Source organism: Octodon degus, unplaced genomic scaffold (genome assembly GCF_000260255.1).
Source record: "Octodon degus isolate 3935 unplaced genomic scaffold, OctDeg1.0 scaffold00199, whole genome shotgun sequence".
Classification (NCBI taxonomy): Eukaryota; Metazoa; Chordata; class Mammalia; order Rodentia; family Octodontidae; genus Octodon; species Octodon degus.
The window spans coordinates 3,218-17,425 of record NW_004524775.1 but is presented as its reverse complement, the minus strand read 5'-3'; the positions used below and the strand labels follow the sequence as shown (position 1 = coordinate 17,425).

Sequence of the window (14,208 nt, the reverse complement as noted above, 5' to 3'; positions counted from 1 at the left end):
GGCTAGTGTGACTCAACAACTAACATTTAATTTTAATTACTTCATATTTAGACTTAAGTAGCCACTTGTGTCTGGTGTCCTTTTTACTACATAATGCAAGTGCAGATGTTAGAAAAGAAAACTCTGTAAAACATGTGTAATCCATTCATACACACAAAACGTAACTATTTGGAGGACCAAGCTTTCAAAATGTAGAGAAGCTACCTGAAATCAATGCAGTTTTTAAAATTTTCTAAAAAGAATGTTTTTTATGAAGAATGTTTTTTTAAAGCAGAATACAATCAAATTTATAAATAAAAAGGTTTTAGTTGCTCGAACTTCAGTGTAACTCTCTTGGTGGAATTCAGTCTACTCCTGGGTATTACTGCTGAGGATAGTTTTATTTTATTTATTATTTATTTTTTTATTTTTAAATTTTATTTATTTATTTATTTGTGTGTGTGTGTGTGTGTGTGTGTGTGGCCAGCTCAGCCCACCAGGGGGCGGGGCTGGCTGGCATGTGGTGCTGGGGGATTGAACCGCGGTCCCTGTGCTTTGCTAAGCTTGTTCTAAGTAGGTGCTTTAGACCACTGAGCTATCTCACCAGTCCCTGAGGATAGTTTTAGACAAACTGTAGAAATCTGAAGTTTGCTCCTTGCCTAATTATCTTGGGGGCTATTTTCAGGTAGTCCATGAGTCTGCAAGAAGAAACAGCTTTGGAGACTTTATATATTCTTCTCTTGGTGAGCCTGGGAAACATGGTACTTGAGGTAAGGCTAGCTTGAGTCCTGCCACCTTGTTGCTGCTGCATCCCCTGACCACAGGATCATGCCCTAGATTCAGGAGCAAAGGTAGACCTCCAACAAGCCCCTTGGAGTGCTGGTGCTTACACTTCTTCCTAAGGGGGCAGTGCTCAGGTAGAGTCAGGGTGCCTCTTAGACGTGTGATTAATATACCAGGCACAGACTTGGCCTTGTGAGGAAATAGTTAAAAATAATATTATAACAATAAGGAAGTATTAATCAGACAACAAAGTAATTGTTATACTCTGTTCAAATTACTATTAAAATGCAAAAACCACCATAAATCATATTTTGAGTGGGTCACAATGCACACTTGCTCCTGCCAGACAAAGGTCTGATAATCTTTCGGGGCCAGAGTAGTGGAAAATCACTATGCACACATGAATCTTTGATATCAGATATAAACTAAATGTAGCCCTGCAAATTACTGCTAGCTAACACAGGGATGTAAACATGGACCAGCTGAGTTTTCTGCCTTTCCAACAGGAGACAAACAGTTATTTTGTTCAAATGAACCACATGAATACATCTCTTAGGCAAAGATTTAGGCCAATGTATTGTACAAGAAAAAGATATGATGCATCCTTAAGCGGAAAAAGAAATGCAGGCTTCTCAATTCACTGTCTCTGCCAGGCCTGCTACTGCCAAGGGAATGTTGACAAGCTGTACCAGCAGTAAAGTTCACATCTGGTTCTTATGTTTATGTGGAAGAAACAATAACTTCTCTGTATGTGAAACTGTTTCTTACACATTTCTTTTTTCATCAATCCTGGATAATTTTTTAACATCATTTTTGGTTTTTGATCCATCCCATATCTGCTCAAATTTTAGTAGGATGAAGCTTTTCATCTGTGAGGATTACTAATTATGTTGTAAAGACATGCTGTTATGGCTTGTGTCTAGATGTCCCCACAAAGCCTCATGCAGTTATGGTTGGGCTTCTACTGGTTTTGATTGACTCAGTCCAATTATGGGTCTGAGTGCTGTACCTTCCTTCAGGTGGGCAGCCTACAGACAGTACAAGGGGAGAGAGAACCTTGCTCTCTGCTGCTTCTCCTTTTATTTTTGCTGCTCTTTGCCTTTCCTGCCATGAACTGCTGCCCTCTGCCTTGTGCCACTCTGCCTTAGAGCTAGCTGAGTAAGGACTGAAACCTCCACAAATTCTGAGCTAAATGAACCTTTTCTTCCTTAATTCTTGACATCAGATATTTTATCAATAAGAGAAAAGTAACTAAGACACATGCTGTAGAGTAACTTGAGAAAAATAACAACTAGGATGGCCCAGCCTGTCACAAACTGTGTCTGGAGGTGGTTTCCTCTTCTCTTTACTTTTGGAGCAAAAAGTTGGAGAACACCACTTCAATAATTAGGAGAGATACAAGATAGAAATAAAGATTGGATTATTTGCAGGTCCTAGGAAGTATATGGTATGGGGGTCACACGTACAGAGGTCAGGAGCACACAGAAAGAGAGGAGGAGATGAGATGAGAAAAAGCAAGGGAGAGGGAATATATTTGCCACAGATCTACATGTGGGTATTGGTTAGGAGAAAGAGACACAGGCATCAATGTCCTCTCCAAATGGGCTTCCCCCTGGGTTTTACTGATGAGTATAAGCAAGCAGGCATGAGTTCCAGATGGTCACAGAGGCACAGCTGCACATTGTGCAGGGACTGTGGAATCAACAGTGCCAGTCAAAGAAGCTGTGCATAGCGGCACCACTGGGAGGTCTAGGAGAGTTTTGAGCTGCAGTGATAAAAGGCAGTTATCTGCATCAGCTGTGTCAAGCACCTGGGAAGAAGCACAGAACTGGAATCTATCGTGGATTGCTGACCATTGGGCCAATATAAACATGTAAGAGTTTATCACATTCTTCCAATATGCACATCCAACAAGGCATGCTGCTGAGGCCTCAGCAACTTTCTCTCAACCATATGCCTCCCTTTGACCTAGTGCCATCTTTTTTACTAAACTATTCTTTTAAAATTTATTTTTTATTAATTTTAGAACAACAAATAGCAATGATAGTTTCAAAATGGGTTAGTAGGACAATTACAATAATTAATACATTGTATATTGTTGTTTTCGTAATAGTTATTCATAGTACAAGATGCAGACATGATGTCCTATCTAAACACTATTAGTACAATTTTTTTTTCTCATTGAATTAAGAGAAAGTAGCTGTACATCTATCCTAATATATAGATAGATAGATAGATAGATAGATAGATATAGATAGATATAGATATATATAATTTCACTACAAAATTGTCCTTCATTTATGCCATCTTCATCCCTAAAAGAGAGAGAACCATTCAAACATCCTTGATCCCCAGTGCCTTTATGATATAAGCTAAGCACAGGCATATTAAAACTTCTAGAATGTAGTAGTCTGCAAATTGTGAATGACTCATCATACTATTAATGTTGATCAACTGTGAAACTCTTCTTGAAATAGATCAAATGATGAGCTGAAAAGTATAAGTGGCTATAAACAGATACAGTTATTATCTGTGAGGCTGCTTTTGAAGCATCTTCTGGGAAACTGACAAGGATGAGCACTGACAGAACCAAAATGTAAATGCCCCAGGTTGTTGATTTTGAAGCAACATCAGAACTCATTTTCCTTCATAGCTCTCCCTTAGAGGAAGCTCGTGGGCCATAGGAACATTCTGGATGCCTGCAGTCTTCACTTGAGTGTGTCAGAATGGCTGAAGACCTATGAATCACCTTTATTCTATACAAACCTAACTTTTGTTTTCATGTCTTTTCTCTAAATTTTTTCCCTCTTTGAGTCATAAATTTTTTACTCAAATCTTTAGTATTTACTTGTGTCTGGCTGCTTTTGTCTCTATTTTCTTAGTATTTTTCTTACTTTTTAAGTTGGAAGCCTGGGTTATTTATCTTTCTTTATTCCACTTTAGTCACTTCAGACTATGTATTTTCCATTAAGTACATCATTAAGTTGTATCAGACTCAGTGCAAAATACTATAAACAAACTTTTACTTGAGAGAGAGTATAGCAGTAATTGATATGACATTAGTAATGGTACACTTTTTAGCAGAACATTTCCCAAAATATGGCGAAACAATCTGACATTCTGAAGCATATAGAACTCAAAATAACATCAACCCAATGAAAACCACACCCAGACATGCAATAATCAAGATCCCAGAAATTCAGCATAGGAAGAATATACTAAAAACCACTAAAGAAAAGAAACAGATCACATTTAAAGGAAAACCCATCAGAGTAACAGCAGATTTCTCTTCATAAACCATCAAGTCAAGAAGAGCATGGAGCAAAGTACTTCAAGTCTTGCAAGAAAACAAATTCCAACCCAGACTGATGTACCCTGCAAAACTCTCCTTCAAGTATAATGGAGAAGTGAAATACTTCCACGACAAAGAACAACTAAAGAATTTCATGATGACAAAGCCAAGCCTATACAGACTACTAAATGATGTTCTAGAGAGGGAGCAAATTGATCACAGCCCCATGAATGAGAATGGAATGAACCCACCAAATAGGGCAAACAAACAGAGGAGAATAAGAGGTATACAGTAGTAGTCTTTCAGTTATGCTTTTGTGTTCACCAGCAAAACATTTCCATCAGCACACTCTACAAATGGACTTCTCTTCCACCCTATGGGCATGATTCCATCTGAGTCTACAGGGTGGATTTCAAAGAAATAGCTGTCCCACAATGACGCCTAGCCACCAGTAACTGTCACGGTCATTATGCTTGTCCACAACACACTAGAACTTTGTGCGATATCCTATCCTCAAACTGTGAGAAGTGCTGGTCATTTATTTGCCATTCCAGTATTTATCTTATGTTTTACTCTCAGTACTTCTTTGCTATCATGAAAACTTTTTCTTAGTTCAATTGTTTTGAAACATTTAATTTTTAGTTAATTAGTATTTAATTTTCTGCATATTGCTTAATCTTAATTTTTGTTCTAAGATTTATACTATATCTTTGACTTACAATTTATTTAAAAGACATCATATGATATATTCTCCTAGTATTAGAAACTTTAAAAAGTATATTTCCATTTTCTGTTAACTTAAAAAAAATAAATTAAAAAAGTACACTTTTAGAAGACCAGAACGATGGATTCCAAGCATGGCCCTAGTATTACACATTGTTATCTTCAGTGCAGTTCCTTAGCTCACAGGTAGCAGCATATATAGTTAGTCAGGGTGTGAATCCTACCAATTAATTGCTAGTTTCAAAAACCTGATGGAGATTCTCAGGATCATTGCCTTAACTATCTTATGTATATAAATGTATGGTTTTGCCCCTGCCATGCTTCCTAGCTTTTCTCCTTGCCCTCTCTTTGTTGTTTAATCCTTACATTCTTGTTTTTCATTAGTACAAAATATTATAGCTTAAAACTTTCTATTCATTTGTAGGTTCTATAAAGTGTGTTAATTTCCAAATATTTGACAATTTCCAAGTTCGTTTTTCTTTTGACATCTAATTTAATTTTCCTATCAGTATAAAAGATATTCTGCATGATCTCTTAAGTTTACTGAATACAGTTTTTTGTTTGTTTGTTTTTATTTTTTGAGAGAGGGTCTCCCTATGTAGTTCATACAGGCCTTGCACTCACTATGTAGCCAGCCCAGGCTGGTCTGGAACTCACAGTGGTCTGCCTATTTCAGCCTCCCAAGTGCTGGTATTACAGGTGTGCACTAACATACATGGCTACTTAATACAGTTTTAAATTAAACTCTCCTGGCATATTGTCCCTCTGCCCCATAAGGTCAAATTGGAGGATTAAATTGTTCCTATTGTTGAATTACCTTTATCCATTGAATCATGGCAGCTTTTGTTTTATCTAGTTTGCCATCAAGTATTGATATGTTAAACTTTAAATCCCTACAGAATGTTAAGAAAAAATAGATAAAAAATTAAAAAAATAGGAATAAACAATTAAATATTTTTACACAGAAATTTAGAAATCTAACCATGTACAACATTGTAGCAGGACAGTCCTGTGACATTTTTTTCTTGTCTCTTATTTTCATTTATTACCTTTTTTTCTTAAACAAACATTTACTTGAGAAGCTGTATAGCAGTAATTGATATGACATTAGAAACAGTATGAAAAAAAAAGAAGCAGTATGTATTTAGAAGACCAAAATGATAGTAATCCAAGCAAAGCCATGGTATTACACATTGCTATCTTCAGTGCAGTTGTTTAGTTCACAGGCATCAGCATATATAGTTAGGGTTTGGAGCACAATCGTGAGTGCTAGTATGGTCATCATTGTTATATATTCCAGAGCATAATCAACTCATCTTCCATAAAGTAAAAAATTTCTTTTTCTATAGGAACATTTTATCTGAAAGTCTATGTTCTGTGATGCTAGCATAGCATCTCTAGCTATCCTCTAGACATTCTTTCCCCTCTCTTCTGTCTCTGTCAGAGCTTTCTCCTTCAAACTTTTGTGTCTTCTGTTCAAGAGTATCTCAGTGGTAGACAGTCTATAGCTTATTCATTTATTTAAAAACATGGAATGTCCCAGGATTCTTCAAAAATTCATTGTAACCTTCAAAAGGCTAGGTTCATGTCTGTCATGTTCCTATTTCCCAGCTCTTATGTCTGAATCTTTGCTCGTTTTTAATTTTTTTGACAAAAATTAGGTTTTTTTTCTGTTAACTAGAAAAAGAACATGACCAGTACTAGTGTCCATTAGCAAATAACTGAAAATGTATTGTGAGGGCTTTCCATGTATCACTTCACTTTTCCGCTTCTATGTACTTATATTACTTACTAGAGAAATTAAAAGTAACACGTCTTATTTTCTTTAGATTTAGGTGCTTTTTTGCCTTCAAGAGACCAGTATCACTATCAATGTCTCACCCCAAAGCTGCCTACTATTGTTAAGGTCTCCAGGGTCATTGGAATGTTGTGATACTCTTAAGAGGAAAGTCAAGATTTTCAGGAAAAAAAATGCTTACCAAATGAGAACTCCCTTGAATCTTAAGAATGCAATTTTCCTTACACTTTCCTTTGTGTCATAACAGAGGGAAAGAAGAAACTTATCCAGTTGAAGCCCAGTTATTTGTCTTTTGCCTGCAGAAAGAAACACATTATGTCTGAATAAGGAAGGGGAAGGTGCAACTCATTTTCATACTTGCAAAAGACAGAAGATTTCTTGCAAATGTATATATAATGACTTACAACCCACTGTAAGATGTTTTAGATATTTGAAGTGCAGAAAAGCACAATTTTTTTATTTTTTTATTTTTTATTTTTTGGCAGAACCGGGGATTGAACTCAGGTCCTTGCACTTGCCAGGCAAGCACTTATTCTACTGAGCTATCTCCATGGCTGCACAAAATCTTAATAAGTGATATCTCAGACATCTTGTCAGATTAGTAATGGCCAACACTATATGTGTTAATCTACTGCTTACACATTATATTGTTGATTATTTAAAAAATACCCAAATCACACAAAAATAATTTTATTGAAAATGGCTGTTACCCTAAGAGTACATTGTTTTGTTCCTTCACAGATGAAGGTGACAAAATCAGATCTCCACTGGTTGGCAATAACATTCCAGGGTATTCTGGCATACCTCACCTATAAAATACAGAAGAAGTTAGGAAAATTGTGATAAGGAAAACAAAATTTTGTTATCTAATCATTTAATTACAAGCAACTATAAGAATTCATAGAAGACAAAAAAGCATTCATAAAAGATATTCACTGGACCACTAGTATCACAAAAACAAGTATATTTGCATTGTTGACCACAAGAGTATAAAACATTTAATAAAACAATCACCCAACGTCTCCCCAGTACATCCACTTCAAAGCATTTATTATAATGAGGATCTCTCTGAACAATGGATAACATTGAAAGTATATGAAGTTGTCCAATAAAATCTATGTGAAAATATATTTGAAATATAATCATTTCACATCCAAAATACTTGTTGTATCTTATATTTGAAGGTAAACCTAAAAACCACACAAAACCACTTGCATTGTGATGGGAAAAACTAAAAACAGAGAAATGCTTGTCTCAGTCCCAGTGCCTTAATTGTCAAGAAAACTTAAGAACTATTGCCTGATTCCACATTCAGTACCTTCATCCAGAAGCATCCATTCCACTCAGCTCCGTAGCCTACAGAGCTCTCTGAGGCTCTCAGTGTGTGCAGATCTTCATCCACACTGCCTCTGGGGTCTGCCCCACGTGAAGTGCTGAAGAAATGAAAACATAAGTCAGAAAAATGGATGGCTACAGCTCACCAGGGTGATTAGATTTAACCAACTGTCCTTGATTATTTTCTAAGGTCCATAAGCCTCAGCTGGTCTCTGTGCAGACAAGAGTGCACAGGAAAATTGCTGATGTGAATGTACTTATCATCACACCATAGGTTACAATCCATGACCCTGTGTGGAGCCCTCCTCTCCAGAGCTGCAACGTGACTGAGAATTATCTAAAGAATTTGCCTTTTCCAGGAGAAAGTCTTGAGCTCTCTAGTGGTTGGTAGGCCACAGACAGAAAGCAGTATGAGTACAGTACTGCATGGTAACCGCAGGGCAACTCCAGGCCCTCTGTGGCCCTGAAACCCCTCCCTGAAGACTAGCACATGGCCCCTAACCAAGGATTGCACCACAGCTGCTCATGCACACTGCCATATCTGGCACCCCTGGGACCTGGGAACATCTGGGAACTGCTCAGCCACCCTGCACAGAACATCCACAACAGGACTGCTGTATTATACTTCCCATCTGCTGCCCTGGTCTCAGACACTGTAGAACAGAAAAGTTTCTGGGGCCCATCCAGGGGCAGAGTCATGAAGAGCAGACCTGTGTACATGGGCAGTTTAGCTCAGGGCCTCACAACCTGTGCACCTCCTTTGGAGTTCTGCTTGCAGAAAAAGCTGATCTTTTGCTGGCCTCTCACTCCAGGCTGCAGAGATGCTCACTGCTAATATGAGACAGAACAGAGAGGTGGCAGTCCTAGATGCAGGGTCATTGCTGACCAATACTGACCCCAGTACAGACTGTGACATAGCCACTGGAAAAATTACTCACTACCTAATTCTGAAGGACATCTGTATACCTTGGTCCTAATGCTGCTCAAGGAAGACCATGTGCTGCTGCTCCTAGGGCAGTAACTGCCAGCTGAGCCATCCTATTGCTTGCCATCATTCTTTTTAGCCTTCTCTGCACAAGTGCACTGGATCTCTGTTTGATGAGAAAGATGGTGTAGCGTTTTCAGTCATTTTGTTCGGCTTTCCAAGGAATGAATTTATGCACATCACCACTGATCCGAGAGCATTCTTAAGCAAATTAGGAATAATGTTTTATTTATGCTTGCAACCACTAACCTTTATCAAATACCCACTGCCACCAAAGAAGTAATCCACAATCATTTGAGGACCACTGACCTCTCTGAGGGTCTCAGGATGTACAGTTCTTCTCGCTAGATTTCTGCAGTCCATCAAACAGCAATGCCAGCTAGGAAATACAGAAAAATACAGATGTGCTTCAGAAAAGGAGAGAGGCACGCAGAGCATGAGGGAAATATCATTCATCCTACTGTGTTCATATCTGCTAAGACCTGTGTGTAGCATCTGCTCCTGGTGTATTACATGTGCATGTGGAGCAAGCATTCATCGAGAGGAATACATCAGTGCACCAAGGACATAGATGTGCAGCCCCTCAACAAAAAGCCACACGGTAAGTGTGCAGAGGGCTAGCCTGCTGCCAAACAAGGCCCCTCCCTATGAGGGGGCCTTGTAGGTCATAGGCTACTGGCATGATGGGCGCAGGACTACACTATGACTATATATGGTTGCTGATGTAATATTCCCTACAATGGACTGGGTGCGGTAGGCACGCTTATCCTGGAAACTGTCTTTACTGACAGTACATGGCGGAAACTGAGCACAGAACCACACCCACTCTTCAGCACAGCATCATAGACAGCAACTCTGGGACACTGGACAGTGTTCTTGAAGTGTTCCAATCCCATCCACTCTTCTCACTCTTCTACCATTTGCTGTGGTAGATGATGTGGTAGATTCAATTAGCTCAGTGTGCAAAGTTATTTTACCAGTCAGCTCACTGTCTCTGCCCTCTGCTGCCCTTCCTTGTTCTCTCTTCAGTAAAGGCTAAAAGGAAACCATAACTACATGTTGCAGGGTGACTCATGCCTAGTACTTGGCCGCTGGAAGACATGTATGCAATGCATTCTATATAAGTGCTATGGCCACTAGGGAGGGTAATGAGGGATCTCAGAGTCGATGCTACCAATCACTGTCATGGGACTAAAACCCCATGATCCTAAATCACTTTGATGCACATGCATGCAATGCATGCATGGGATTTGGGATTTTTGGGTACAGCATGTAGCTTGTTTGAAGGCCTGGCCATCCTTTTACTAACCAGGGCTTGGGCGCATGGAGTCTGTATATGTTGCTGAGTTTGCTGGGAAGTTTCTTTCTCATATTTTCTCATACTTTTTTCACCCTTTAACTCTCTACCCTTTTGGTATTTCTCCAGGCCACTGCTTCCAGTGAAACTGCATACATGTTCTCTATATTTCTGTTGGTGAGCAGAATCCCAATGGATTGGGATTGTAAGTTTATCTTAGTTTATGGCTTCACGACCTATACATATCAGGTATCCTTCTACTTTTTGTCTTTAGCAAAGGCTAAAACCAGACTCTAACCTCACATGGTGGGGCTGCTGACACCTGAAACATGACAGGGCAATAGAGACAGATACTTTGTCTCATACGTGGAATCCTATGACCAATGCGTGACTAGACAGGGATTCTGGGAGTATGGCCAACCAGCATCTGCCGTGCGTCCTCATCCCCTGGAACAGCCATTGGAAATGTCCCAGAATCACTTGGAAAGGTGGTCACAAGATAATGCTTAGCACATTGTCCACCATGTTTCTCTCATCTATGGTAGACCTAGATAGCACCCACTTCACATTTCTCCATAGCACCACTACACAGGGAAACCACACAGATGTTCTTAGACTTTCTCCAGGGACCTCGGACAACATAGGCCCGTCAACTTCAATCCAACCCCCTGGCTATTATAATCCCCAAGACAGACCAACAGAATGAGTCAAGCCAATGTCAAGGCTGACCTTAGGCTCCCTTTCCAACAACCAATTCTGTATCCTTCTAGTGTACAAAAGGCCAAAGCACCAAGACAGCAAACATCATGGCAATGAAGAAATAGGCTAACAGCTAAGCTAGCTCTTTCACTGATATTTGTTTTGATTCATTTGTGATAGGCCATGGGAATCTTCTTGCCTCAGCCTTCAAAGTGCAGGGTTTATAAGCATGTGCCAGCCAGCACAACTGGAAGTCCAGAGATACGTGTACACTCGTTGAGCTATCAGGCTTCTGGTGGTGCCGGGACAGCCATTCAAACAGCATGGTGGCAGGCAGGCCACCATGAGAGATTAGATGTCCAGAGAATGGACTTCTGTAAGCCAAGGGCATACACATACTGGCCCAATCAGGTGGTTCCCCAGTGGGAATGATTGCCCTGTATCCTCCCATCCTATGTTTCTAGTCCCTCATGGGGTAATGTGCTGGACCTCAGTTCAGCAAGGATGATGGCTTTGAGTTTTCACTCATTTTCCTCATTTTTTCAAGGAGTACAAGTATGAGAGTCTTTATTGATCTGAGTACACTGTTCAGACCTAGAAATTAAGAAGCTCCGTGGGCTTGTGCATGTCATGTACCAAAACCAGTGCTTCATCAACATTCAGAAAAGGTTTCTCAACAGGTGTCCCAGGGGTTTCTGGCCTAGCAGAGGACCTCATGGCACACTGGACTTCCGTTTCACCCCTGGAATCAGTCTCACGGCAATAGTAAGAGGGAGGCGTAGAAGAAACACAAGTGTGCTTCAGAAAGCAAATGAGTAAACAGCTTGCAAGATCAATTCTATTTGGCCAACTGCCCATGTGCCGGCTTTGTCAGATCTATGTACTTCAGTTATTTCTTACATAGAGTATAATGTATGTGCACAGGACAAGCATTCATTTGGAGTGAATTCACTATCACATCAAAGTGCAAAAAGCTGTAACCTCTAACTAAAGCCCTGCTGTTCTCATGTGCAGTGTGAAAAAGAGAACTGATGAAGCTGGCTTCCATATAAGAAAATTCTTCTCACTAGCGGAATTGTAGGCCACACATTGCCACAGGTGTGAGACTAGATAGGAGCAGGAAAATTCACTCTGTTGATAACACAGCTGTATATTAGTCATAAGCAGGGTACACACACCTTGAAAATTATCTCTATTGATAGAACTTGGTCCAAATTTGAACATAAGCTCCTATTGTGTGTCCAAGCCTGGTGCAGTAACAGTAGGTAAGGCTTTCACAGAGCAGAATGGATCAAGAGAATGATGTAAGGAATGGTTCATAGTGTAGTGCTAGGCTGAAGTTCACCAGTGCTACTTGCACTAAGTAGCATAGATGACACATAAAGTAGCAGAAGTACCGCAGTAATACATGCTTGTTATGATACCATACACCTGCTGAGAAAAGTTTCTCTGGGAAAACTTCGGACATACCACCATGCCTTGTAGCCAGACAACTAAGGATGGAAACCTCTAACTGTGAGCTAAATATGAATTTCTGCCTTTACTTGAGTGTCAGGATTTTATATTTAGTAATAGGAAAACTAATCAACATAGTTCCAAACCTTTTCAACATAATGACAATGTAGATGGCGCTGGAAAAAGATGCCTCTGCCAATGGAGTAATTGCACATAAAGCATAATAAGAAAGTAGACTGAGACAAGGATAATGACATTGGGGTATGAGGAAGCTAAGCTCAGTGACAGGATGCACTGATCCAGTAATCTCTGCTAGAGGAAGCAACCTGGAATGCAGAAGCGAAGACAACAACAGTTTGGAGTTTTCACTCATTTCTTCAGCTTTTCCAAGGAATGTTTTTGGTGTGTCATCATGAATCCAAGCACTCAACAAAACACATTTGGGTACTTGTGCAAGCTCTCCTTCTAGAAGACATTGAAGGTTCAGAGACACGCAGAACCTTGAAAATGCTTGCCATGCACAAGGATCACAGGAGTGCTAGGGGAGATTTGAGCCTACCCCCATGAATGTCCAGGGGACCCACGAGGTCTTCAGGAGAGGTCTCCAGTCTGAAAGAGCAAAGGCTTACCACTTTCACCAGTCAAGGGTAGAACCTTCACAGAAAGACATAAGGGTAGTAGCCAGTTGAGGTTGTTGGGGTCCAGAGGCATCAAACATTTGTAGCTGACTGTTATCCTACATTATAGGGATACACACAAAAAAATCATGAACAAGCACATGGAACAGCACTTGTTGGAAAGACATTAGACTGCTCAGGCCTATGCTTCAGCCTCCCTTCTGCATGTCATTGTGAAATTCCTCCCAAATAGCCCAATTAAGGATCGGTTTTCCTCTGTGGTACTCAGGCCCTAGGTGGATGCTCTTCACAGTGTATGTCTGTGTGCATGTAGCCAAAACTCAACAGCCAGATAATCTGGGCAGCAGCAAGTTCCTCATGGTATACCGAGAACATCTCTGATACCAGCTGCTCCTGAGCAGTGAGAATGGGCACTAGATAACTGCTAAACCCAGCCTGCAGGGCCCAACAACCAGAACTAAGTACTCATACTCCATGGGGGTCACGGATGGCCAAATTCCATGCTAACAAAGCAGCATCTCAGGCAGGAACTCTAAAAGAATGTGATGATCTCTAAAATGCAGAATGAATGATTGCAAGATTTTGCACAGATGCTGTTTGAGTTCTCAGTCCACAACACAGATAAACAAACCGAGAACACACACAATGGCCACAAGAGGGCAAAGGCTGAGTCACGTTGGCACACAACAAGGTCAGAGATCCTGGAACAAGGGCTGAAGTATGGGAAAGCTAAAAATGACAGACAGGATGTCTTTCCCTGAAGGATGGGATTCTGTCATAACATCAGGAGGTCCTCACTGGACCTCAGCGATTCTAAGCAGAACCCACAGGCCTGTTGGCTGCTGTGAAGGAGTTGGATGTGTTTGGAGACCAAAAGTTGAATTCTAGTTCCTGTCCATACTTTGATAAAGTGGCCTCATCCACTGTCCCTGCAAGGAGTACTTGATGACCCATAGAGACTGACACCATGCACCATGGAGGACTAAAACTCATTGACACACATGAAATACTCAGAATCTCTGTACTTGCAGACTCTGAGTGTCACAAATCACTCTGGTGCATACAGTGCACACCATGTGCCTACACTGTGGGACCTGGGCCATCAACTCACCCGAGGGCATTCTACACAATTTATGCAGGACAACATCCTGTAGATAGGATACAGAAAGAGAGAGAGAGAGAGAGAGAGAGAGAGAGAGAGAGAGAGAGAGAGAGAGAGAGAGA

General features: G+C 40.3%; 3 non-coding genes across 3 annotated transcripts; all 3 read right to left on the bottom strand.

Moving 5' to 3' along the window:
• Window positions 1–8,995: 8,995 nt before the first annotated feature.
• LOC111813563 lies at window positions 8,996–9,087 on the bottom strand. The gene has a single exon (XR_002818787.1). It is a non-coding gene; the product is annotated as a small nucleolar RNA SNORD116 (small nucleolar RNA).
• A 2,289-nt stretch (window positions 9,088–11,376) lies between these two features.
• LOC111813565 lies at window positions 11,377–11,468 on the bottom strand. Its single transcript, XR_002818789.1, has one exon. It is a non-coding gene; the product is annotated as a small nucleolar RNA SNORD116 (small nucleolar RNA).
• A 1,206-nt stretch (window positions 11,469–12,674) lies between these two features.
• Window positions 12,675–12,766, bottom strand: LOC111813566. Its single transcript, XR_002818790.1, has one exon. It is a non-coding gene; the product is annotated as a small nucleolar RNA SNORD116 (small nucleolar RNA).
• Between the last annotated feature and the right edge of the window lie 1,442 nt (window positions 12,767–14,208).